This window comes from Rhinolophus sinicus, chromosome 14, assembly GCF_057876585.1.
Source record: "Rhinolophus sinicus isolate RSI-liver-muscle chromosome 14, RSI-T2T, whole genome shotgun sequence".
Classification (NCBI taxonomy): domain Eukaryota; kingdom Metazoa; phylum Chordata; class Mammalia; order Chiroptera; family Rhinolophidae; genus Rhinolophus; species Rhinolophus sinicus.
The window spans coordinates 158,336,443-158,361,077 of NC_142514.1; the positions used below are offsets into that span (position 1 = coordinate 158,336,443).

General features: G+C 34.8%; 1 protein-coding gene and 1 non-coding gene across 7 annotated transcripts in view; one reads left to right on the top strand and one right to left on the bottom strand.

The window, feature by feature from the left end:
* The window catches only part of LUZP2 (leucine zipper protein 2), a 463,398-nt gene that overhangs the window by 128,491 nt on the left and 310,272 nt on the right, over nucleotides 1-24,635 (top strand). The window lies entirely within an intron of this gene.
* LOC141572618 (U4 spliceosomal RNA) lies at nucleotides 4,077-4,214 on the bottom strand. Its single transcript, XR_012497929.1, has one exon. It is a non-coding gene; the product is annotated as a U4 spliceosomal RNA (small nuclear RNA).

Here is a 24,635-nt window from a genome sequence, read left to right on the forward strand (position 1 = left end):
TTATACTAGTGTGATTTATGTGCATTTAGAGTTGTTCTGTTTTCTCGCTTGATTCATAAAAATTAAAACTTCCTGGTATGTGTACTTGGCATGCAATTTTCTATAAAGAAATGTGAATGTTTTATAGACTATTATTATAGTAGAATCATGTGTTCACTCCTCAAAATCAATTAAAAGTATATGACTGTAGGAGAATATGAGACCCTTTATAATCTGTACCTTGTCATTCTTATCATGATGATAGAGCTACTGTGTATATAAACATCTGTATTTCTTCACCAGGTTATGTTTTATTGCATATCATCAATGATTAAAGGCATAGTTCATTTTTATTAATAATTTTAATTAACTTTATATTAATGACTCCACTATCACCTATACCTTGTGATAGAAATAAAATTAGGGATTGATAATTTTTCAGATTAATACTTTTTAAAGATCAATCCTCTTTCTCTTAGTGAAGTATCATTTCAAAGGTATACTCAGTGTCATTGAAAATTATGTGTGTCACTTTATTGATAAACATAGGTATCATCAAGGTAGCATTTTAAAAAAGAGAATTCAGAATAGGAAATACATTAATTATACATGTGCTTTCTAAAATTAATCCCAAATTATATGCTTTTCTCCCTCCATGAATATCTTTGGTACTACCTTGCTGTATTTTTAGCATGGGATATATATATATATATATATATATATATATATATATAGAGAGAGAGAGAGAGAGAGAGAGAGAGAGAGAGAGAGAGAGAGAGAGAGAGAGATTTCTAGTAACATTCCTTCTTTGGCTTATGTACAGATTTGAAATATAAAAATTAATAGTCACTATTTCTCAACATTTATAATATGTCTCCTAGCAAATAGATTTGTTTATTCTTAATTCTTCAAAATAGGCATCATTGCCTTATTTTCACCTGGGAAAAGCAAAATGGAGAAAAGATAAGTACTTGACCAAGATCATACACCAAGCGAAGGGCAGAATCATGGTACAGACCCAGGTCAGCCCAAGTACAAAGCTCAAATCTTTCCATATCCGCTACTGTTGCCTTTCTGGTTTTAATATATTCATAGTTTTGCATTTCAGTGTTTTACTTATCTTCTACTTCTCTAACTCCTGGAGTCCAGATATCTTAGTCACAGTTGCTGTTCTTCATTTTTGGACAGATAAATATAAATAAACCGTGGAAGTGGAAAATTGCAATAAGAACGGACTTAACAGAATTGCCTTTGTTCAAATTTTAACTTTGTCTTTGAATTTGCTCATGAAGCTGAATGAAATGTGGAATCTCTAAAATCCATAGCATGGCTTTAGCTTGAGATCTAGTGTATGACCTTGAGCAAGTCATGTAACTTTGCAGCAGTTCTGTTTTGCTGTCTGAAAAATTGTGGTAATAACAGATACCATCTGTATGCCCTCTGTGAAGTTGAATGCAATCGCGTTCACAAAGTAGACTGTACTTTGTGGAAGATAGTTGTGGCTTTCAATGAAATAAAAACATTTATTTCTAAGATATTCACTAAAAACATTTGAACAATTATTGCCCAGGATATATTATCTTTTAATGAAAAATAAATCCCTACGACTTTTCGTTACAATCTTTTTCAGCCAATGATGACTGTTTTGTAATATACTTATTACATCTCATGGAGAGTAACAAAAAGCCATTGGGGAAAATGAACTGTAATAAGGATGCTGACTGGAAATGGAAAAGCCCACCAGGGCACATTCTGTGTATGATTGCCTTTCAGCTGTCAGGACTTTTCACTGTGAATTTTATTGGTTTTACCCTAAGCAAACATTAACTACCTTTAATTGGAATATTGTGCCGGCATCTTTAGATTTACCCTTCCTAACAATAGGCATTCCTAATATGCCATGTCATGTGTCTCTCGGTGTTTCATTCAACCAGATCTACTCTTTTCATGAAGCTTGGTAATTAGAATTTGTGGAACATTTTACATTTGTGAGATTTTGATTTCCAACAGCCTTCTCGCAGGGGTGCTGTCAACATTACAATATTTAAAAATGCAATTGTTTATTTAAGAGACAGACCCAAAATGATATGAGCAAAAGCATGTGGCATACTGATTAAGGGAAGCTGTGTGTTTTATGATTTTTCTCTAGGTTTATATTTTCCTCAGTTCTCATTATCTCAACACACCTGTCAACATTATAAATGACCTGATATATATATATATATATATATGGCCGACTTACCCCAACCTTACTTAGTGCCTCTGACATGGTCTTCTGAATTTTAAACCCTGTCAGGAAGCACATTTGCAGCACAGCCTGTGTAATCCAACTGAAGCAATGGGAGTGTGTTGGGAGAGAACATTTGTCTGGGTGTCACTCTCTGGATTGAAAGAGAACATAATAGAAATGACCTTCTACATCTGCTGGCTATGAAAGTACTACCTGGTGTGAGGAAAGGTAGTAAAATATTGCTTTTAAAAGTCAAAGCTACATAATAACAGGGATAGGCAAAGAGAACTAAAATTACACAGCAAAGAGGGCAGTCTTTCAATGGAATGCTTTGTAACTTTAAGAAAAGAATCCATTATATCCATCAGTGATATATACAAGTCAAACAATACCCATTCTTTAGTTTCCTGCTGTCTGAAATGGACTTTTACTTTTTTCCCTGTAAGTTTTGAACAATTTTGAATATGAAACTTTGCCTTTAGAGGCTGTTTTTCCTAGTTTCAAAATTTAATGGGAGAGGTAGTGGGATAAACGAGGAATCCTATTTAGAAGGATTGGCCTGCTCAGAGTTTTAAATGGTAGTTCACATTCAGTCTGAGGGAGCTGGCTGCTGGTGATGCTCTCCCAGTAGGACTCTCAGATGCTCCACATCCAAACCAGATAGTACTGTTCAATTAATCTATTTAAAAACATGCCTACCTCTCAATTGTTTTCAAAATATGTGCAATCAAGGTCTTTTATCATATGATTCTCAATTTAATTTACAGCCTTAATTTACTGTTCCCTTATTCTTACTGTGTGCTTGTTTACTTCCTCACTTGCATCCTTTTTCTTTTCACTGCTCGGTATCTGCAGTGCTTTCCGTTCATTGTTCCTTCTCCATTTCTCATGTCCAAGTCTTTACGTGCGTGCTGCTTTCCTCAAAATGCTTTGACTGATCACTCTGGGGCTTTGAGTGAAAATCAACATGCTCTGTTCAAAACTCTATTCAGATGACATTGCATCTGAATATTTCATACAGCATTTTATTCTCCACCTTACATTGTAAATGACTCGCATTATAAATGTAATTTACAATTACATGTTTTTGGCATTGTGTACCAATATTTCTGTTATCTTTAGTGAGGTAACAAACTGCCTCCTAATAATTTATTACTACTTCTCATGATTTTTGGGGTTGATTGGATTCAGTTCTTCCTGGAGTCTCTCGTGAGATTGCAGTCAGAGGTCAACTGAAGGTTGTCCAAGAGAGTTCGCTCACATCACTGGGTTGAGAACTCAGCTGAGCCTGTCATCTGCAAAGTCACAGTTGGCTTTTATTTTAGGGTGACCAATTTGTCCTGGTTTTCCCAGGGCATTCCTGATTTGAGCACTGAAAGTCTCACATCCTGGGAACCCACATGGTGTTGAGCAAAGCCAAATGTTTAATTATCCACTCAGCTTAGGCTTCTCACAACTTAGAGGCTGGGTTCCTAGGGGCAACATCCAAAGTGCACTGTTCCAAGAGTTCTTTGCAGAAGCTCCAGGCTTTCTATCAACTAACTTCAGACATCATAGATTATTACTTATGCTGAATTTTATTAGTCAAGCAAGTCACTCAGTCTAGCCTCAATTTAAGAGAAGAGGAATTGAATCCCATGTTAAAGGGTTGACAAAGTTACATTACAGGAGAGAAATTGGAATGATGGATATTGTAGCCATCTTTGGAAGATATAATCTGCCAAACAATGTATTATCTAATCTTTCAGCAGATAGGAAGCATTTTTACATTGCCTTTGTCTGTGTAGTTCTCCCAGGGTAACTTGTACTTCATAGGCACTTGATAAATGCTTGAAAATAGCAACTAGGAGACATATCTTACATTTATTATTCTTGGATAAAAAATTACATTCAGTTTTGTTGAGATTTTTCCTAAGTTTGTTGAGATTTTTCCTAATTTTCCAATTAGCAATAATCGTGCCTCGGATAAACCTCATTGGCTACGATACTGCCACTGCACAAAGCTCTCATTTTCCTAATGTGGTTGAAAGTGAAAAATTTGGGAGAAGCCAAAAGAGAAAATGTACTAGAGAAAATTCATGCTTCATATGTGAAGATCAGTGCTCTGCACTGTCAAAAGTCTGTTAATGATTTCAAACCTTGGGCAGTGTTTTAATAGAGCCTCGGCTAATGTTTGGAAAGGCAGTAACTAACAGCTCTGCTGAGAAACTCATGCATTATGTCATGCATCTACAACTATAGGAGTGATAAAAATTAAACTAAAAAGAGACTCCCGTTTCTGTTTTAGCATTTGCATGTATATTTTTGGTGCCTTGAAGAAAAACGTACTTTCAAGTTATGTAGGGACCCAGACATTGGGGTCACCGTGAGACATGTCATCCCTATAGATGAATAGCCCTACTTTCTATAACCTGTTCCTTATTAGATCTTATTTGTTTCCCCCAAAATAAAATGTGGTAAATCCCAGGCTCTATTCTGTAAACCACATTATATTTATTTGTCAATGATTTACATTACATCATGTGTCAACCTCTCCTAAGTAAAGGATCTGTACCTACACATTAGCCTTGATAAGTAAACACAGAAATTTGGCATTGACTGTAGAAGATTTGAATACACTTATATATCCATAAAAGATTAGTTTTGGGGATAGGGAATGATTTGCTTCTCAAATTCTAGCAAAGAGACAGTTTAATCTTTGTCTATATACAGGGTCAATTCTGTTAGATTCCCACAAACGGGGTGGTCACAGTCTGTGGGCAGCTCTGATGGCTTTCATTACATGGACTGAAGCACAGAAGTTCAGCTCTATTGGATACCAACGTGGAGTGTGTTTTACAGATCTGGATGCCCTCTAATTGCTTCCAAATGTCAGGTGTTCCAAGCAGGAGCGAAGAAGCACAGGCAGTGGAGAACTAATTGGTATTGGGACATGAGGCTTTTCTAGGTCACTGATTTACATTAGGCTTAGGTCAGTAGTAACTCAGATTCATTCTTTTCAGTGGCAAACACTTTACGGGAATTCAGCCCTGGATGCGGTCCCTTTCTGATAGATGGTGTGTGCACCTCAAAAGCAAAGTACAACTGTAAACTTGGCTGGTATTAGGGGTTATTCATCTTTTAGATGTCTGATTTCAATATTAAAACATTGTAATTTAGAAAATGAGTCAGTGCTTCACAAAAGCCAGTTAGGAAGGCAAAACTGGCTATTTTTTTAGACAGGTGAGGACAGTATCAAAACATTCCAGAGACTTCTACAGAAAGAATGCAAGACTTTAACACAGGAATTGCTTTGTCATTTTAATGAAGAGAAAGTGACCTTGACAATGGAATCTAAGAGAACTAATATGTATTGCCTTAGTTTTCAAGAGGCTCCTAGCAGCAGAGGACATGGCCTCATGTCAGTGACCTGTTACTGGGATACTTTGGGCTCCAGACACGTGGTGTAAATTTAATAATTTTGATTGTTAAAACTTTGAGAATTTTTTTGGCAAAATACTTACCTCAGTTTTCCTAAAACAGGAGACATGTTGGAGTATTACTCATACTTCCTCTTCTACATGCCGAAGTAGCTTAGCTTTATCTGTATCCTGGAGAATTTACAAATTACGGTAGTAGAAACTTACAATATACTTGGAAATGTCTCTATTTTTTGTTCATTTCCTTTCTCTATTTCACAACAAACAGAAATATAATCCCAAGGTGTCAGCTTTATATTTCTTGAGGTATCAATTCAGTAATCTCACATTTAACCTTTAGTTCCCCTCTATATATCAAACAATACATTACTTCTATAACCATTTCCTGTGTTCCTACAAATAACCATGTATCAGGCAGAATAAGTTCTAAAGTCAGATTTCAAATTATATGGGTGTTTTAAGAGAGGAAATGATTAAGTTGGCTGTGAGATTAGGTAAAATTTATGGAGAGTGTTGCATTTGAGCTGGTCTGTGACAGATTGGTAGGGTTTTTATATCAGTATTATAATAAAATCTAGGGATGGTATTTCTAGTTAGGGAACGTAGCGCCATGGTCAATGATGGCAGAATATAGTGTATATATTTAGGCAAGTATAATGTTCATTATTAGGAGCAAGGAGTTTATTAACAAGTTAATTAGGCATTAGCTAAAATATCCTAGTGCCTTATTACAAAGCACATAAAATGACATCAAGAAAATTTAGTCAGGAAGCCACAGACAGTGTCAGTTAGCAACAGACTCCATTTCTATGTGTATTCATCAAAAAGAAAGTTTGGGGAACAATTTCTATTCTTCAAAGACTGAAAATCTCCAGTTGGTCTATGTCATTACGCTATGTTATGATTTAGGGGAAGGACACCACTGTTTATATAGTCTGCTTCAATGGTGAAGTGGTAATTACACTAAAGGATTGCCATTGCAAGTGCTGTCAGAAAGAGGAAATAGGTTGAATTAGAAGCAATACTTGTGCATGACCAAGCAGTCATTATGCAGACATGAAATGAAGTTTAAACATTAAATATGTATACTGTATATCTGTGCGTATATAAAGGCATATATAATACCTAAATTTTTAGATTATCCACATTTTCCTCAAATTGTGTGTGTGTGTGTGTGTGTGTATGTGTGTGTGTGTGTGTTTGTGTGTATGTGTACTTTAACATTATGGTTGGGTTGTTACTCAATTCATAGGTAAATCTCTGGCATTGTAATATACATGTTTGTTATAGTGAAGGTTTTTGAAAACGTAGTTCCATATGAGATAAAACATACTTTAATTTTCATGCATTTAAACCCTTGGTCAGCAGATAGCCAATATACTCAGAGTATCAGACTTTCTGCCCCTATGGTCAGTGCTTCCCATAGTATGTTAGGTGCTATATAGTTTGAATGATCTTTGAGGGGAGGTAAATTTAAATGTGCAAATGTAATCAGATTAAAAGGATTATGGGACATAAAAAGCCTCCAAAACAGAATAATTACTATTTGTGACAAAAATTAGCAAAGTGCCAGACTCTAAATAAAAGTTAGGACTGCCCTTGTATTTCAGGGATGAGAGTTCAGTAATAAAGCAAAACTTTCTTTATCTTTCAATGTCCCTTTGGCTAAACTCCTGCCACCTTCTACCCTGCCTGCCTTATGTACAGTAGAGATCAGTTTAGACTACAAGCAGGGCTGTCCATTCTCTTTAGTCACATGACAAACACTTATCAAGCATCTGTTTTGTGCCATGTGGATCCAGAATTGTTAGGCCCTGGGAATGCAGAAAAGAGACAAGTTTCTCCCTCCCAGAAGTAATCTTGTGGAAGACAAGTGAACAAATTAGTATCATTAATAAAATATAAGCCACAGAAATAGTTTTGCACAGAAAAAAGTTTTGTGTACACTAAGCAAATAAATTTTAAAAAGAGCTTTATTTGTCTCAAATTTTCATCCGTTGAAACTGCCTGAATATAGGAGTTTCCTAAAACTGAGAGGGAAAAGGTGAATAATATAATAGATGGCTTCTCACAGACGCAGCTTTATGATTTAAATTTTTAAGCAAAATTTGGCAGCATACGGATGAAAAATGCAAGTACATTGGCAGGTTGGATGGAAGTGAGGATGGGGAGAAACTAGCATGCCAATCAATATCTATATCTCACTTTGTTTAGAGAAAACAAAAAATATGCTTTCATATTGTCCCTGAAAATAATGATTTCCAGCGAAAAAGGGTATATAAAGAAATTTAACTCCAAGGCAGATTATCAGGCCATCTTCAAAGACAGAGTCGTGCAATTGTCAGGAATCAGTCTGATTTTGTGTTTGGCTGAAGCAAATGCTTATGATACATGGGATACATGGGAAGCCTGCAGCTGTTGATAGCACAGTGGCATCCAGAGAAGCAATTCCAAAGATGGGCTTGTTGCCAGCACTGCAAGACTGCTGACACCAGAAAGTCAGGACAAATGAGGGCTTCTTGTAGCAGTTATGGTGAAATCTTTGTGTTCAAATGGCCACATGGTTATTTTCTTCTCTTTCTTCCTCCCCACCCTCCCTCCGTGTCTCTCTCTATCCATCTATCTATCTATCTATCTATCTATCTATCTCTCTATCTCTCTATCTCTCTATCTCTCTATCTCTCTATCTCTCTATCTCTCTATCTCTCTATCTCTCTCTCTATCTCTCTATCTCTCTATCTCTCTATCTCTCTATCTCTCTATCTCTCTATCTCTATCTCTATCTCTATCTCTATCTCTATCTCTATCTCTATCTCTATCTCTATCATCTCTATCTCTCCAGGCCATTCAGTACACTTTGGAATCTTTTTGTAAGACAATAATCTAGGTAGATAACAGATGGCAAAGTTTCTTTGGAGTTGTTCTAATTGGATTATCCATTATGCACTTAGCTCTCAAATGCTGAGCTTCCCTTTTAACTAGAATTGAATGAGACCATATATGTAAAAGGCTTAGTACCAAGGCTGGTGCCGATGGAATGTTCTATAAATGTAAGCAGCAGAGTGAAAAGGGGTTTGTGCTAGACATATGCATTCACATTACCTATTAAAAATAAGGGAAGCTTTCTAGGCTCAATGAGAAAATTAAGGTCCATAAAGTTAAAAATTGTGTCTACGATTATATAATTTTATTGGCAGGATTTTCACCCCCTGGTGTTATTCCTATGAATATGTTATGTTACTCCTATGAATATGGTAAAGAGACTTCAAATGTAACTATGTTAATCAGCTGAGTAACAAATATGGAGATTATCCTGTATTACCCTGCTGGACCCAAATGTAATCACATGTGCCTTTAAAAAACAGAGCTCTCCTCCACCCGAAGGCAAAAAGGGAAATCAGAGTGATTTGAAATACGAGAAATTATTTACTTGAAGATGAAGAGGTGCGTGTATCAAAGATACAGAGACCTTAGTTCTACAAACAAGGAACTAAATTCCACAATAACTAAAATGAGCTTGGAAACAGATTGTTCCTCAGCTACTCCAGAAAGGAACAAAACCCTACTACCGTGTTTCCCCAAAAATAAGACCTGGCCGGACCATCAGCTCTAATGCATCTTTTGGAGCAAAAATTAATATAAGACTCGATCTTATTTTAATGTAAGACCGGGTCTTATATATTCTGTTAGATTCCCACAAACGGGGTGGTCTTATTTTAATATTTAATATGTAAGACCCGGTCTTATTTTAATATAAGACCGGGTATAATATAATATAATATAATATAATATAATATAATATAATATAATATAATATAATACCAGCTCTTATATTAATTTTTGCTCCAAAAGAAGCATAAGAGCTGATGGTCTGGCTAGGTCTTATTTTCAGGGAAACACCGTAGTAGGGTTTTGTTCCTTTTTGGAGTAGCTGAGGAAGAATCTGTTTCAAGCTCATTTCATTTTGGGGAAAACGTGGTAATACTTTTATTTATGACCTTAAACAGAAATTCTGGCTATGCGGTGCTAAATTTCTGATCTACAGAATTGTGTAGATAAATGGGTGTTATTGTAAGCCCCTAAATCGGTGGTAATTTACTAAGAAGAAATAGAAACATGCATGTAACTATGTCAAATTAAAGATAATAATTCTGATTCCCTGTGTTAAAAGACAAACTGAGGCATATTAAAAACTTTTAAGATTTTATTTGAAAAAAAGTTGATTTAAATTGGGCACCACCAAACCGGAAGTGGTTAGGAGCACTCCACAGACAGGAACTAGGGAATAGACTTACACAGAAAGATGTGAAAGCAAAGATAGGAAATTATTTGATTGGCTATAGTTTAAAGCCTGTTGGCTCTTTGTGATTACTTGTCCTGAGTGTTTTGATTTCATAACTTTGAGGCATTTACAGGCTTAGATTTCGTTTTGCTTACATAGACCTCTATGGTATTAGAGCCACAGCAGTCTAGTAGTCAGTCTCCTTGTTTAATTAAGTTAGCACCTGTATTTGTGTCTCTTTACCAGCTTCCTTAATAGGTGAAATCACTTTGTTTTTATTTAAAGAGACATATTTCTAACCAAGTTGAATGTGAGAAGTCGTATATTATTTTATCAGGTAGCCAGTCCAAATTGTTTTTCATTTTCTCCATCCAATAAGTTTTATGGTACCATAAGGAAGTGTAATTTGTGTTTCACTGTATACTACAAGGAAGAATTAAATGAGCTCCATTATTGATAGCTATTATCAGGGATAAAGACAAAACAACTTGAAATCTCTTGAAATTCCTGTGATTTAGCAAGACACGTCAATCATTGGACATAACCGTGATACATGAGTGTTGAATTGTAGATATTCACAAATGAACAGAGATAAATGTATGTCCCTATACACTTAAGGAAAATAGGTACAGGCACTATTGACATGTGATTTTTTTTTTTAATGAAGTTAAAAGTGGAATTAAATCTAGATACATTGAAATGCTCCATGAGCATTTTCCTATTAGAAGAATTCAGAAAGGAGATTTTGCCTCTCATGCTTCATTTTGGATTCTGTGTGTTGAATTTTGAGGGTCATAATTACTCACAGCCCTTAATCAATTAAAAAAAACCACCAGCAATAAATGAAAATACCAGCTTTGTTATTGAAAATGCTGAACATGGATGTACGGCCACACCTGAGCTCTTTTATTTCCTCAGGTGCCAGACTTGCCCACGGATATGAATGACTCCCTTTCAGATAAGTCACACTTCGTTCCTTGCTGGGAGAAGTGAAGTGAGAATAGGAGAAGGTGAAAGTTCATTATTATTTCACAGGGGATGAAAATTACCATTTTATGATAGAACAACTATCAAGGGTAGAACAATCTAAAAGTATTTATTTTAAAAGCATGGGTAGAGTATCTAGGTGTCATAATGATTGCACATTACAGTGATTTCCAAATTTCTGAAGTAAAATTTACTTATTTATTTTTGTGTCACTTTTATATGGTTACAACACATTCATTTCCAAATATTCTATAAAACGTTGTATATTTGGTTCTAGTGGTGTGAGAAGTAAGCAAGCTCTTTTAGGAAAGTGCAAGGGTGTGAGCTTTCCCATATGAAATCGGAAGTGGAGTAGAGAGGCTAGCAAGCTTTCAGGAGGTGTGGTCTTCCCATCTTGCCTGTACATCCAGCCCTCAATATATGAGTCCAAATGTTATTTATGAATGACCCAAAAAGTCTGTTTGACTCTCATTTTTAAAGGGAAGACAACTTTTTAGAAGATTTAGTTCATTAGCTTATATGTCAGAGGAGGCTTTACAGATGTTAATGTTCTTTTGGACTATGTGAATAGCATCCAAGTGAGAGCCAGAAATATGTCACAGAAACTATAAAATTGTGAATTCAGGAGAAAATGTATGCATCTGGAAATATAGGATGAGATTCTTCTCTTGACCATGCTGATCTGCAAAAAACAATATATATATATATATATTTTTTTTCCCCATAAAATGTATTGCAAGAGAAAAGGGAAAATTTGAATATCTATATATATATAGATATGTACATTGATTTATACACATATAACCCTGTATGTAAATATGCATTGTTTTCTTTCTGCATCCACAAATTAAGATGTGATCTGATTTATAAAATATCCTCTTATAAGTAGATGTGGCTATTCATTGCTTCAATTAATCAGTGATGAACTTATGTCCAGATTCCTCTTTTATGGTTTCTATTCTATAAAACCTTCCCATGAAGCAATAAGGGCAGAAAACTACAGGAATACAAGGTTTGTGATCAGTCAAAGGACCTGATTTCATGTTCTGTTTTGGCCATTCCTTTTAAATTTGTGATATTAGGCACATTACTGTACTGCATAACCTTTCTAGGCCTGAGTTTCACCATTTGTAAGGTGAGACTGAAAGGCCATCATATATAACATGTTTAATTGTGAGGATTAATTTTGAGATATTTCTGTGTAAATTACAAAGCAGTAAACAAATGTTTAGCTTTCTTCTATCTCAGTATTAAATAAAATAAGGAGTGCCTCTTCACCTTGGACCTTTGCCAACATACTACATTCCATGGTACTTAACATTTTTCACCATATCTTAATGGTTTATCCTCACTTTTTCTACTAAAGTGTGAATTCTTTGAAGGGATATTTTATTTTATTCATCTTCTAGCCTTCATTGCACACTGTGTGTGTGTGTGTGTGTATGCATATATATATATGTGTTTGTGTGTGTATACATATACACACACATATATATACATATATATACATACACACACACATATATATGCAAGATGCGTAGATATATATATATACACACACACATATATACACACACACACACACACACACACATATATATATGTATATATATGTGTGTGTGTATGTATATATATGTATATATATGTGTGTGTGTGTGTGTGTGTGTATATATGTGTGTGTGTATATATATATATATCTACGCATCTTGCACATAGTCCTCACATTACTATCTGATGGATAAATTAATTTACTCAAGAGATGATCATTAACTGTAGATAATTATCCAGGCTGTGATACTATGTGCTAAAAATACAATGTTAAGTGGTGTAGAAGCAGTGCCTATTATTCCTGAGTTCAGTATTTCAAGCTATAAACGAAGATAAACTAACAAGAACATTAAAATTCTACTTAGTTTTCTCTTCTTCTAGTAGACATGTTTTGTCTCCATAGAAATGTGGAGATAAGAATTACATGATATTCTATTAAGAAAGTGAGGACATTTGAAATAAATTGGTGGCATAGAGATCCAACATAGAGGTTAATAGCATGGTCTCGGACACTGATCGAACGAATTCCAATTTTAGCTCAGCCATTTACCATTTGTGTGATTCTGGCCACATATTTGAATTTACAGGCATTTTGCTTTCTTAAAATAATGAAATTGTTGTGGACAAGTAAAAACATTGTGTACATCCCAGATTATCAGTTTTGAAAATGATCACTTATTTTACTTTTTTCTTTAAGACACCCATGCACTAAACTTTAGATATGTCTTCTCCAGATACCCACTATGATTTGGTGGAGGCCGTCCCCAGTTGAATTGTGATATGCCTAATATTTAAGGAAGCTATTTTATTATAGAGTTTTTAAAATGTGAAGCTTTTTGTGCTTTATCTTTATTGCGGCTGTTAATTGAAATTACATTCTGATTAAGCTGAAGGTATCTGTCAAAAGAGAGCTGAAAATATATATTATTTATCATCCCAAAGACAAGCCTAGAAAGTTAACGTATAAAGCAGACCTTGGTGTAAATGAGGTTCTTCTCTAAGGGGTTACCACTAAGTTCTCACTAAGAATAGAAAGTTTGAAAGTATGTTTCATGTAGACTGGCATCAATATGAGTGGATCATGCCAACTTTAGGTTTATGATGTAGATATTAATCTGAACCATTTTATACTAAGAAACACCTTACTATCACCACATACTATTTCTAATTTAGCTAAAGAGATTAAATAAAATATTCATAATTATTTCTGAAAATAATAATTTCATCAGAAAAAACTTTTGAGGATTTAGTATTTGGGGTATGGTAATAACTTGAATCTGAGCTCTTAAAAATTTAAAGTTTCACCTTTTAAAAATTTTTTTTCAATGAATATGTATAAAGCAATGAAGGCAATATCCTGATACCCTCTCTCCTTATGTTTTGAAATATCTTTTAAGAATTAGAGTAAGAAATAGATATAATTCTACTGAAAGTGTATTATATAGTTTTGTCATGTTATTAATGAACAGATATTTGCTTAATTCCTTGGGCTATAGCTATATATTCTACCTATTAATTCATGTCTATGTATCTATCTATGTATCTATCTCTGTATCTACTATCTGTCACCTCTTTTTTAATATGTAGAGTCATCAACTTGTTTGGGTACAAAATAATAAATCAAACAATTGACAGCCTCTATCGTCTTGGTCCCTATTTGCTGGAATCACAGCATTAATTGCCAATGTAGCATAATGTGAGTGCAGTTCCATTATATGAAAGCAGAATCATATCAGGTACTATAGAATTATGTGGTGTAGTGGTTTTTAATAGAACTCATAATTTCTATGATGCTTAAAGAAATAGTTTAGGAAATTATTTTGGGTTAACTATCATTTCTCCTGGTAAAATAACATTAAAAAATAACAAAATATCAGAGCATTTAGTGAAATTTTGTGAAGACATTCAGAAAGAGATAAGAAGAGTAAGAAGAAAGGATTAAGATTTGTACAAGTTATGGCATGAATACATTTTCTAAGGAGCAGTTTTGGGAGTTGGGGTTGTATACCAGTATATTTAATCAGAGGAAAAGTACCTAAAGTAAAAATGTTGTTAATAAACACACACACACATATAAACAAACTTGGGGATTTTCCTGTATACTTTTGTGAAACAACCAACAAATACTATAATGATAAAACTAATAAAAACTATAGACTTAAATCTAAAGAAGCCTTTTAGTAACATACAATTATGAAATAGCAAACTTTTTAAAGAAAGTGAAAAAAACATTTTTTGTAATTCTGTTTTTCCAGTACATGAACAGGAGTCCTTCAGTCAGATACTTTGATTTAAGATATTCCGCACTATTTGTTGCCATAGTGGGAAGCCTTCCAGAGGTGATAGAGCAGATAATTTTAGAAATACAAGATAGAAATTACTTCTGGAATGGTAATGTGAGGAGCCCTACAAAACCACTCCTCAATTAAGCAATCAGAGCTGGTGAAAACCGTGAAATATTTTTCTAAATTTCTGGAAACATAACAAAATTCACACAATAAATAACCATTTATTTAGGGATAGCTATTCAATCTCACTGAGTCTGTGGTGTGTGAGCCCTGATCTGCTTCGTCTTACCCCTCCCATCCCGCTCAGTGTAATAGAAGCACGGCCTGGGGCAAGAATACTGGCCTGTCTCCCACCCAGTTTATAGTCAAGGGCTGTAGTATCTACTCTGGAGGGGAGAGCTGCTCGCTCTGTATCGCAGGGCTCTAATCCAGGTAACAAAATAGGAAAGATCTAGGACTGTTGCTTTGCCCAACCTCAATTTGTAGATGGAAGATTTATCCTAGCAGGCTTAAGTCACCAGGGCTCTGATAACCTTTGCTCCACCTACCTCATAGGGCAAAAGTCCCATGTTAAAAAGCAAGCCAAAAAAAAAAAAAAAATGCTATGGCCCCAATTGCCCCAGGCCAGTGCCTGCTTGTGGAGAAAGTATCACTCAGAGAGACATGGGCCCCTAATGGGATCTGTGGCTTTGGTGCAGAGTGTTTGCCAAATTTGTAGGCTGTAAGAACAGAGAACTCTGAAGCTCTCTACAAGTGATTTGTTTTTATTTGGATCAGTGTGGGGAGGAAGTTCAAGACTAAGGGTGCTCTGGAAAACAATTTAGATTGCAGCAGTTAAGAAGAGCGTGGTAGAACCAAGAGAGCAATAAGCTGAAATGAAAACCATGTAGAAACTCACCAAAGAGAACTAGGGAAACGGCAAGGTAACAGAATTACTCTTGAGGTCACAACAAACCTCCAAACTGCCATCAAGGATTACCCCTCCAAGGGCCCCATATATAATTGGAGAAAGTAATTTATGCCCCAGAAAATAATTAGAAACTGTAGAGCAACCATCTGGCAATTAGCCAAGGCTTACAACTGGGTATAACAATTTAAGAGCTTAATAAAAGAGACAATGAAAGAGACACTCATGTTCCCAATTTTACACTTAGGTTACGCATTTTTTAAGATAGAACGATGATATATTTTTTTTATTAAAATGCATCTCTCTTCCTGTGGGGTCACGTAAGTACCATGCTGAGGTGTTAAAAAAAGGTTTCACTTGATCCATTCTGGGTTTCTTCAGACTGTTCTTTTTGTCTCCTGGGTATAGATCTTCTTGGAATACTGAAGCAAATCCGTAGCTATTCAAACTAAAAATCTAATGTTTGAACAGGTGTTACATGACTCATTTTTACAGGTATTTGCAAATACACAATGACTACCAATACTCTAACCCACTGGAAAAGGGTAGGTTTTAGTAGAAATCAGACATAGTTTTAAATGTTTGCACTGTGCAAGTGTGTGTGTGTGCGTGTGTGTCTGTGTGGTTATTGGGATTTGGGAATATGGTAGCCCTTGTCATTCCTTTTATGTACCCAGACGTATAAACAGACTTTGAGTCCTGTGTTTGTCACTTCTACATCACACAAAAGGCTCCAATGTGTTCCCTACTCTGAGGCATTCTTTCCTAAGTACTGTCTCTAACCCAATCAAGAACCAAAAAGGAAGAAAGCACTACAGATTATGTCAGAGAGAAAATAAAGGAATGTGGCATTTGTGGGCATGAGTTTACTTTTTCAGAAACTTCAGGGACCACACAATTGATTTTTAGAATATATAATTTATGGGATTTGAAGTCAAGTAGAAGTTGAATTTCACCTCCATCTCAAGCCATCTGTAGATACTTGGATAATTTACTTAACTTTTATTAGCTGCTTCTGCAAAATGTAAGTGATAACCCTTTCCTCCCACTAATACTGTGAGTTTCAAATAAAATAATCCATTTACTGCATAGCAGAAAGCCTGAGATCTGGTACGGGATGTGTCAATCCTACTCTCCTTCCCTTTCCGTACCCTTGACCCCCTTGATTAGAGTCATATTTTATGCACACATTGATATATTACTAAAATTGAGCCCTAATAAAACAACATGAGCCCTTTTCACGAAACACTATGGCTGCCCAGAGCAAATTTCCTGCTTGGATTCTTCAGTTACAAGGTCAGAATTATGCCTCCTGTGTAAGTGTAACAGTGACTGTACCATGACCTCAATGAAGATTTATCAATCTCACAATTATCTTCACTGCTACAGTCAGGGCCTTGGGACTAGATATTGTGCGTTAGAGAGATTGCTTGTTTAATCATATGTGATAAATCCCACTCTCTTTGGATGACATCTTACTTTCGATGTCAGTGGAAATATATAACATAAATAAATTGCTTAACAAAAGTGCTTGGAAGGTCATATATCAATTGATTTCTACACCCGTAATTCTCTTATTTAATTAGAGCAGCTTCTATGTGGTGAATTAAAAATTTACTTTCATACTTTATAGAAATTTGAATTAGAAAACAACATGAAAACAAAACTGAAACAATGTCATAAAACTAATGTTATCTTTTAAATCAGGTTACCCAATGTCAAGGGTCTTGTTTGTTTGTTTGTTTGTTTGTTTGTTTTTAATGTGATGAGTTAAATTTAATATGAGTTCTTATAAGATACATTTTATTTTTTAATTATTCAATTTTGCTTTCTGTTCTGAATATTTAAAGCAATGATATTTTTTCCTCCTGTAAGGACAGTGTTATGTGCCAGTATGGTGCAGTTGAGAAAAATTCTGGACAAAGGATAGGAGATCTAGGTTTCAGTCCTATCCTTGGTACTATCCAGCCATGTGATCCTGAAGTAAGGGGCAAGGATGGGATTATGTATTCCCACCCTTGGCCTCTTTTCCTGCATGTCAAATGTTGTTATTACCTTGCTAGAACCATTTGTAAGATTATCCTAAGACTCAAAGTAATAATGTTCCTGTTTATGAGAAAGAGACATTTATTGACAGATTCCTGGCTTAAAGTCAGTTATGACTAGTAATTAGTTGGATAAACTTAGAAAATTACCTAACTTCTCTAAGACTTATTTTCTTCCTACATAAAGAGACAGAGACATTGAACTAATCTCCAAGAATTGCTCTGGTCTGACTCTTCTTCACTGTAACACCTGACACAAATTTAAGATGAATATATAATCACTATATTCTGCACACACACACACACACACACACACACACGCACACACACACAGACACAGACATATACACAGTGCCCAAAAACGTATACATATTTTAAGAAAGGAAAAAAACTGTATTAAAATTGTAATACTCAATGTATACCAATAACAAAAGATGAATACAAGTCAGGTTTGACTTCTGCAATTATAAGAGGTGCTCAAAGTGGTTACAGTCAGCGTCCAGACACTTCTGATTATGGCGAACTACTGCTTAAGCAAGTTGATCAAAGTGTCCACTTGCATACATTTTTTTGGCACCTTCTGCATATACATACACATAATTATATAGAACATATAAAATGTTATTTAAATATTTTTAATTGCTTAATTATGAAAGATGTACTGTGGAATTCTGGGAAAGTATATATTATGATGAAAATTAATTTATGTTGCATTGTACTTTAATGATATCTAGATTTACATCAGCATATGAGTAATGCCTGAGTTTCAATATGATCTCAGCTATTTATTATTAGTGTAAAATATGATATGTTACAGCTCCTTTAATTTTTTTTTTCCTCTGTACAATGAGCCTATACAAATATCTTGCAGTTGTTGGCAGGATTCTAAGGAGCCACGTGTGACAACTTTCTGAGGTGAAAGTATTTGACTTTCTAATCTAATTTCATTCATTGGTTATCAAGAGTGGATGCCTCAGACCTCTCCATCCTTTCATCTCTCATTCTCCATGGTTCATCTCTCATACTTGGAGAGAAGTCCAAAGAGAGGTGAGAACACAGAGCATAGAAAGTTCAGGCTGGATCTGCTAGAAAATGCGTGTAGTTAGATGAGCCAGAGTAAATATATCTCACATACTAAGGGTTTAAATGCATAGTGGTAAACATTGTTGTCAAATCAAGAAGACTGAAGGTTAGAAATGGGAATCAAAGATATAAAGGATGGAGGACATCAAAGGCTGAAAATATGCAGGACTTAGGAGCAAGTGGAGAAGCAAACCATAAAAGTAAAGACAATTTACCACAGCATTACCACAAAACAGGCAGCTTTTTTTTGTTGTTACTTGTCAGTTGTAGTACTGTTTTAGAATGTCAGTGAAATCTATTCCCATAAATCTGATAGATACAATGAGTTGTAGTACTTTAATAATTACTTCCTATAACTCCAAATGAGAGGACATTTTACTAGTGTAATGAGGATGAAACAGTGCATTTAGGGAGCTGGGGTTGTGGGGGCACTTCCAAACCACAGGGAGTGATAGCACTTAATTTTCTGAACTCAGGACTGGGTTTTGTACAATGCTCAGCTCCAGTGAGCATCAGGTACATGTGAGTGGAAGTCTTAACCTCCTTTGCACGAAGGCAGTATCCACAAAATTCTCTGGGTACCACATTAAAGACAGACAGAAGCACTGAGATCATTAAAGATGATGCACCTGGCTGTCACACATATCCAGCCTACTGTCTGCATTATTAAGTGGGATATGCTATCTTTCTTAGAACTGAGAACTCAGCTTGGCCACCTTGAGTGAAGAGGTTTTTCACTGGGTACAGGTCATCGCTCAATGCAAAAATCTCTCTCTGCAGCATTTCCATCTATTACCAGGAAGCTGACACATGAGAAATTCAAGTTAAGCCATTACAAGCCAACAGAGTGTGACTGGAGCTGATTGAATGTTGTGTTTCTGCACAAAGTGACATGTTATCCAGAGAGGTATCATTTAACATCTAGTGCTTGGAGAGCTCAAACTCCATGTTTTGTCTTGGTTTGTTGCTTGAAGGCCAGTGAAAGATCATTAAGAATTTGCTATACTAGTAGCAACTTAAGGTGCTTAACAGTCCCTGTCCACAAATTTTAGGGCATCTTAGAAGGCTGACTGTGTGACTTTCTGGTGAAGATTCTGAATTTTGATAAACAGAGTTGGAATACATTATAAAAGCAACTAAGTATGATAAAAGGCAGGCAGAAGCATGTAAGGAATTGTGGGCTGGGGAAGGAGTCTATATGATGTAGACACAGCCTCGTTTATGCTTTAAAAATCATGTTCTGTCAGTGTCTATCTTTAAAAAGCTTATTAAAGATAAGAGCTACTCTGGGTACAATATCCCACTTTTATAAAAATCCAATAGCTGTTTACTATGTATAGAACTCAGCTTAATTCTGTAACCATTTTATAGAACAGTTGTCAGGGACCAGTCAATGTCTAGGTGATGGGGATTTCATAATATTAACAATATTAATGAATATTTAAAGAGTGTCTACTATTGTCCTATTAAAAACTCATTGAAACACAGTGAGGTAGGCATATTAACATCCTCATTTTGCATATAAGTATTACAAGACCCTTGTTCAAAACTCATGTAGCTCATAAATCCTAGTGTCTGGGCTTGGAATCCGTTCTGCCTAACTGCAAATTTATGTTTTTAACCAAAATTATATAATCTTTCCTCTGACTTCAAGTACATTTAAGAGAAGTGCTTTCATCCCCACTGTGGCCTCTAAGTTACTTTATGATCTGGTCACTAACTCCTTCTGGGTGCTTCCCCAAAAATAAGACTTAGCCAGACAATCAGCTCTAATGAGTCTTTTGGAGAAAAAAAAAAAAAGACCTGGTATTATATTTATTATATTATATTATATTATATTATATTATATTATATTATATTATATTACATTTATTATATTATATTAAGAATTCAAGACATGAAACCATTATATAACCCCAACGCATCCAATATTAGATTTGAAAAGCCATTAGTTCCAAATTACAATAGTGTTATCAAAAGTTACTCTATCACACTCTTTTTCAGCTATATTAAAATCTTCAATTCATGAAATCTATACATATAGGAAAGAGGTTTATCTCCTAAGTAAAACCAACTCATAGAACATAAATAGAATCGTTAGATTCTATGGATATTTATGTACCTGAATATCTTTTTTGAGCCACCATAAACAAATGTCTCCTTGTAATGCAAGGATATCTGGATAGATTGATTCATTAATTTACTCATTCAATGAATGTTTACTTATTTACCAACGTTATCTAATCACAATTTCCTCATGTATAAAAGAGTATGACCAGTAAAAAGGAGAGCTGAAATTTCACTTTAGTTTGGATTATCATCAAAGATTTGGTTCCTAAAACTGACATTCTTAAATAGAAAAGATTAAAAAAAGAATACTTAGTAACACACTCATTAATATGATGTGTTTGAATAAGACACTTATAAACTATAAATACACATAATTTTTCCCCACAGAAATTTTAAGGCTATTTGGGAGACAGACAATAGACAAATAATCACAATAAAATGATTACAGATAATAGACAAAAAAATCACAACAGATATATGATTATAAATTGTGGTAGAGATGTAAAGAAGTATCGAGTCAAATAAGAGAATACAAAAATATGAACTAATTTAGAATTTTCGTGTCTTTGGAAAGGCATCTCTAGGAAATTATATTTAAATTGAGATTCCCCAGGTTCAGTAATAGTTACATAATGAAGACAGGACCAGGATATGGGCCCAGAGTGGTGGGAGAGTGCAGAGAGACAGAAAGATCAGTATGGCTGGATCTGACTAAATAGAGAGAAGCTGCTACCGTGTTTCCCCAAAAATAAGACCTAGCCGGACAATCAGCTCTAATGCATCTTTTGGAGCAAAAATCAATATAAGACCTGATACAACGTTTTTGGCTATATGAAATAAAAGACAGGTAACCCCTGTATAACACGGTTATTAGGTTCCTTAAAAAGGCCATGTTATGCGAATCTATGTTATACGAAATAAAGAACTAGTACAAAAAAGGGGGTTAGGTTCCAAAAATTACAAAAACATACTATTATATTTTTATAATTAAGAGAAATATCTTTATTAAAATAAATTTCACCAAAAACATAGCATATTAATATGTATTAAATAATGTTTTCTTCTTCGTCATCACTACTAAGCTTTTATTACGTTCCATGTTATTTGGGGATTTCTCTAATTTCAAATGAGATATCTTTTGCTCTTAAAAGCTCTCATTACATTCCCTGTTGTTCGGGGATTTCTCTAATTCTCAAACTGTGTTAGAGTGAAACCGTGTTATAGAAGTGCTGTGTTATACGCGGTTACCTGTATGTGTGATTTTCATTTGTCTTATATTTCTAAATCTTGTGAAATTAAAATCTTGGATCATTCATTCAGAAATTTTCAGCCCTTACTGTGTGCTAAGGTTGCGCTAGCTACTGGGGATGCAATAATGACAATCTTCATTCACCCTTATGGAACTCATAGGGGTAAATATAATTAAAACTAACACTTGTATATACACTATTCAATGGAATTTACATTTCTAACCATTTATTATCATAAAATCTGGTGAGATAAGTACTATTTTACCCCCACTATGTATAAATATAATATATACAGGTATATATATAAATGTTTTGTTGACTAATGGAAATGTAAACATTATGTTGTGGTATGCAATGTGCTATAATACCTGAGTTTGCCAAGTAGAGAACTATGGTAGAAATAGAGGCAGTTACTGGAAAATAAAAATAGCATTTACAAAAGTAGGAATATGTTTTTCTTCATCATAATTAGTCATCATTGCCATTATATCTGGCATTTATTGAGCACTAATTATACGGCATGCTTATTCCTAAATGCTATCTAAGGATTAACCCTTTTAATCCTCACAAAGAGTCAAGATGAAGCTGCCACATTCATCACCATTTTACACGTGAGAAAGTGAATGCAAAAAGGGACAACTGTTAGTTATATGTTCTGGCTGTCCTAGGAGAAGGGTTTATCTAGGAAGTGGCAAATGATTTCGGATGGTTGGAATATTAAGATACTCGTAGGTGGTAAGTGATACAAAAATAGTCCTGAGTCAGACCACATATATGATGCCGAGAAGTCTGGATTTTGAAAAATTTGTCATTGATGATTTCATGAAGGATCTTGTTAAGATTTTTGTGTTTTCAAAAGGTCGTGTACTGTAAAATGTGAGCAAGAGAGATCAATTAGGAGAAAACCAGGAAATTCTAAGTCAAGACGGCTGAAGTTGAAACAGGGAACCATTTTGACGATAGAAATAATGAATTCAAAACCAATTAAATTTAGCATACAATTAACAGATGTGATCATTTAGATGACAAAGGGTTAGAAGAAAGAAAGGGAGAATTTAATGTTCATAACATACTCGTAGTTTCACACTTGGACTAATTTTTGGAGGAATAGGGCCATTATCAGAGACAGGAAATGCAGCAGAGGAACAAGTTTGATGGAATTGAATTATTTTAGTATTCAGTAGATTGTGTTTAAAGTGTATGTGGTATAGGAAAATATAAAATTCTAGAGCTACCTAGGAGTGGCCAGATGGCTCAGTTGGTTAGACCATGAGCTCTAAACAACAGGGTTGCCGGTTCGATTCCCACATGAGCCAGTGAGCTGCGTCCTCCACAACTAGATTGAAGACAAGGAGTTGCTGCTGAGCTGCCAGAGGGGCTGCTGGATGGCTCAGTTGGTTAGAGCGCGAGCTCGCAACAACAAGGTTGCCGGACAACGACTTGAACCGATGGGCCTTGGAGAAACACAGTGTTCCCCAGTATTCCACAATAATTTTTTTTTCTAAAAAAAAAAAAAAAAAATCTAGAGCTTCCTAAAGTATCTTTTATTTTAAAAAATAACAGTAATCATGGCTTCATATTATTTGTAAGTAAGGGATTATTTTGCCATGGTATATTTCCACTAAATATGATCTGGTTTTAGATTCTATTGTAATTATGTTTACATTGAAGATAATTCATTAGTACTAGTGTCACCTTTTGGAAGTATAGTTTAGTTTAGATCTCAACTTTGCTCACACACTGCTGCAATTTTGTGAAAAGGCTAGCTTCATTCTCCTTTCAAAGATAGTTGATGGTTAGCAATGCATCTATAAATAAATGAATATTTGATTTATGTCTTCTCTTCTGCATAGAAACATTCCAAATGAATTAAGAATATCCTTCTTCATTCACTCCATTTTTCTTTACATAATCAGTTGTATTTAATTTCTTCTGTGCAAACAGATTATCGTGCACAACTCTTGCATATTCTTTTAAGGATAGAAAATCTGCCTTATTTATTTATTGGCTTTATTTATTTATTTATTTATTTATTTATTTATTTATTTATTTAATTTCTTCAGTGAGGTGTATCTTTCCCTTTCTCCAGTAGAAATCGACTGCTTTTAAAATTATTTAACTTGATCCTATTAAATTAGGGAGACCTAATGATTGCTAATTTGTGTTCAACATAATGTTTTTCAAACAAACAGTTGATTCATCTTTCTGAAGAATCCATTTCTACTCTAGGATTACATTATGAATAATAAAAGAAGAGATCTCCTTCAGCAGCCATGTCTCTCTCTCCAGTTACTTGGAAACCATCCTCTCTTTCAACACTGCAGCAGCTACTTGGATAGCCATTCTGTTTGCATTGTCCGTAGTGTTTCCCTGACCTTTGGATTCCAAGAACAAATGGAAAGGACAATTTCAGTATGACATAGAGCAGATGATTTTATATTTGGCCAGGAAAGGGCATAAAGACACACACACACCCACACACCTTCTATCTTTGTCTAATCTATTAATTAAAAACTACTAAAAGGGTAAATTTAAAACCATAAAGCT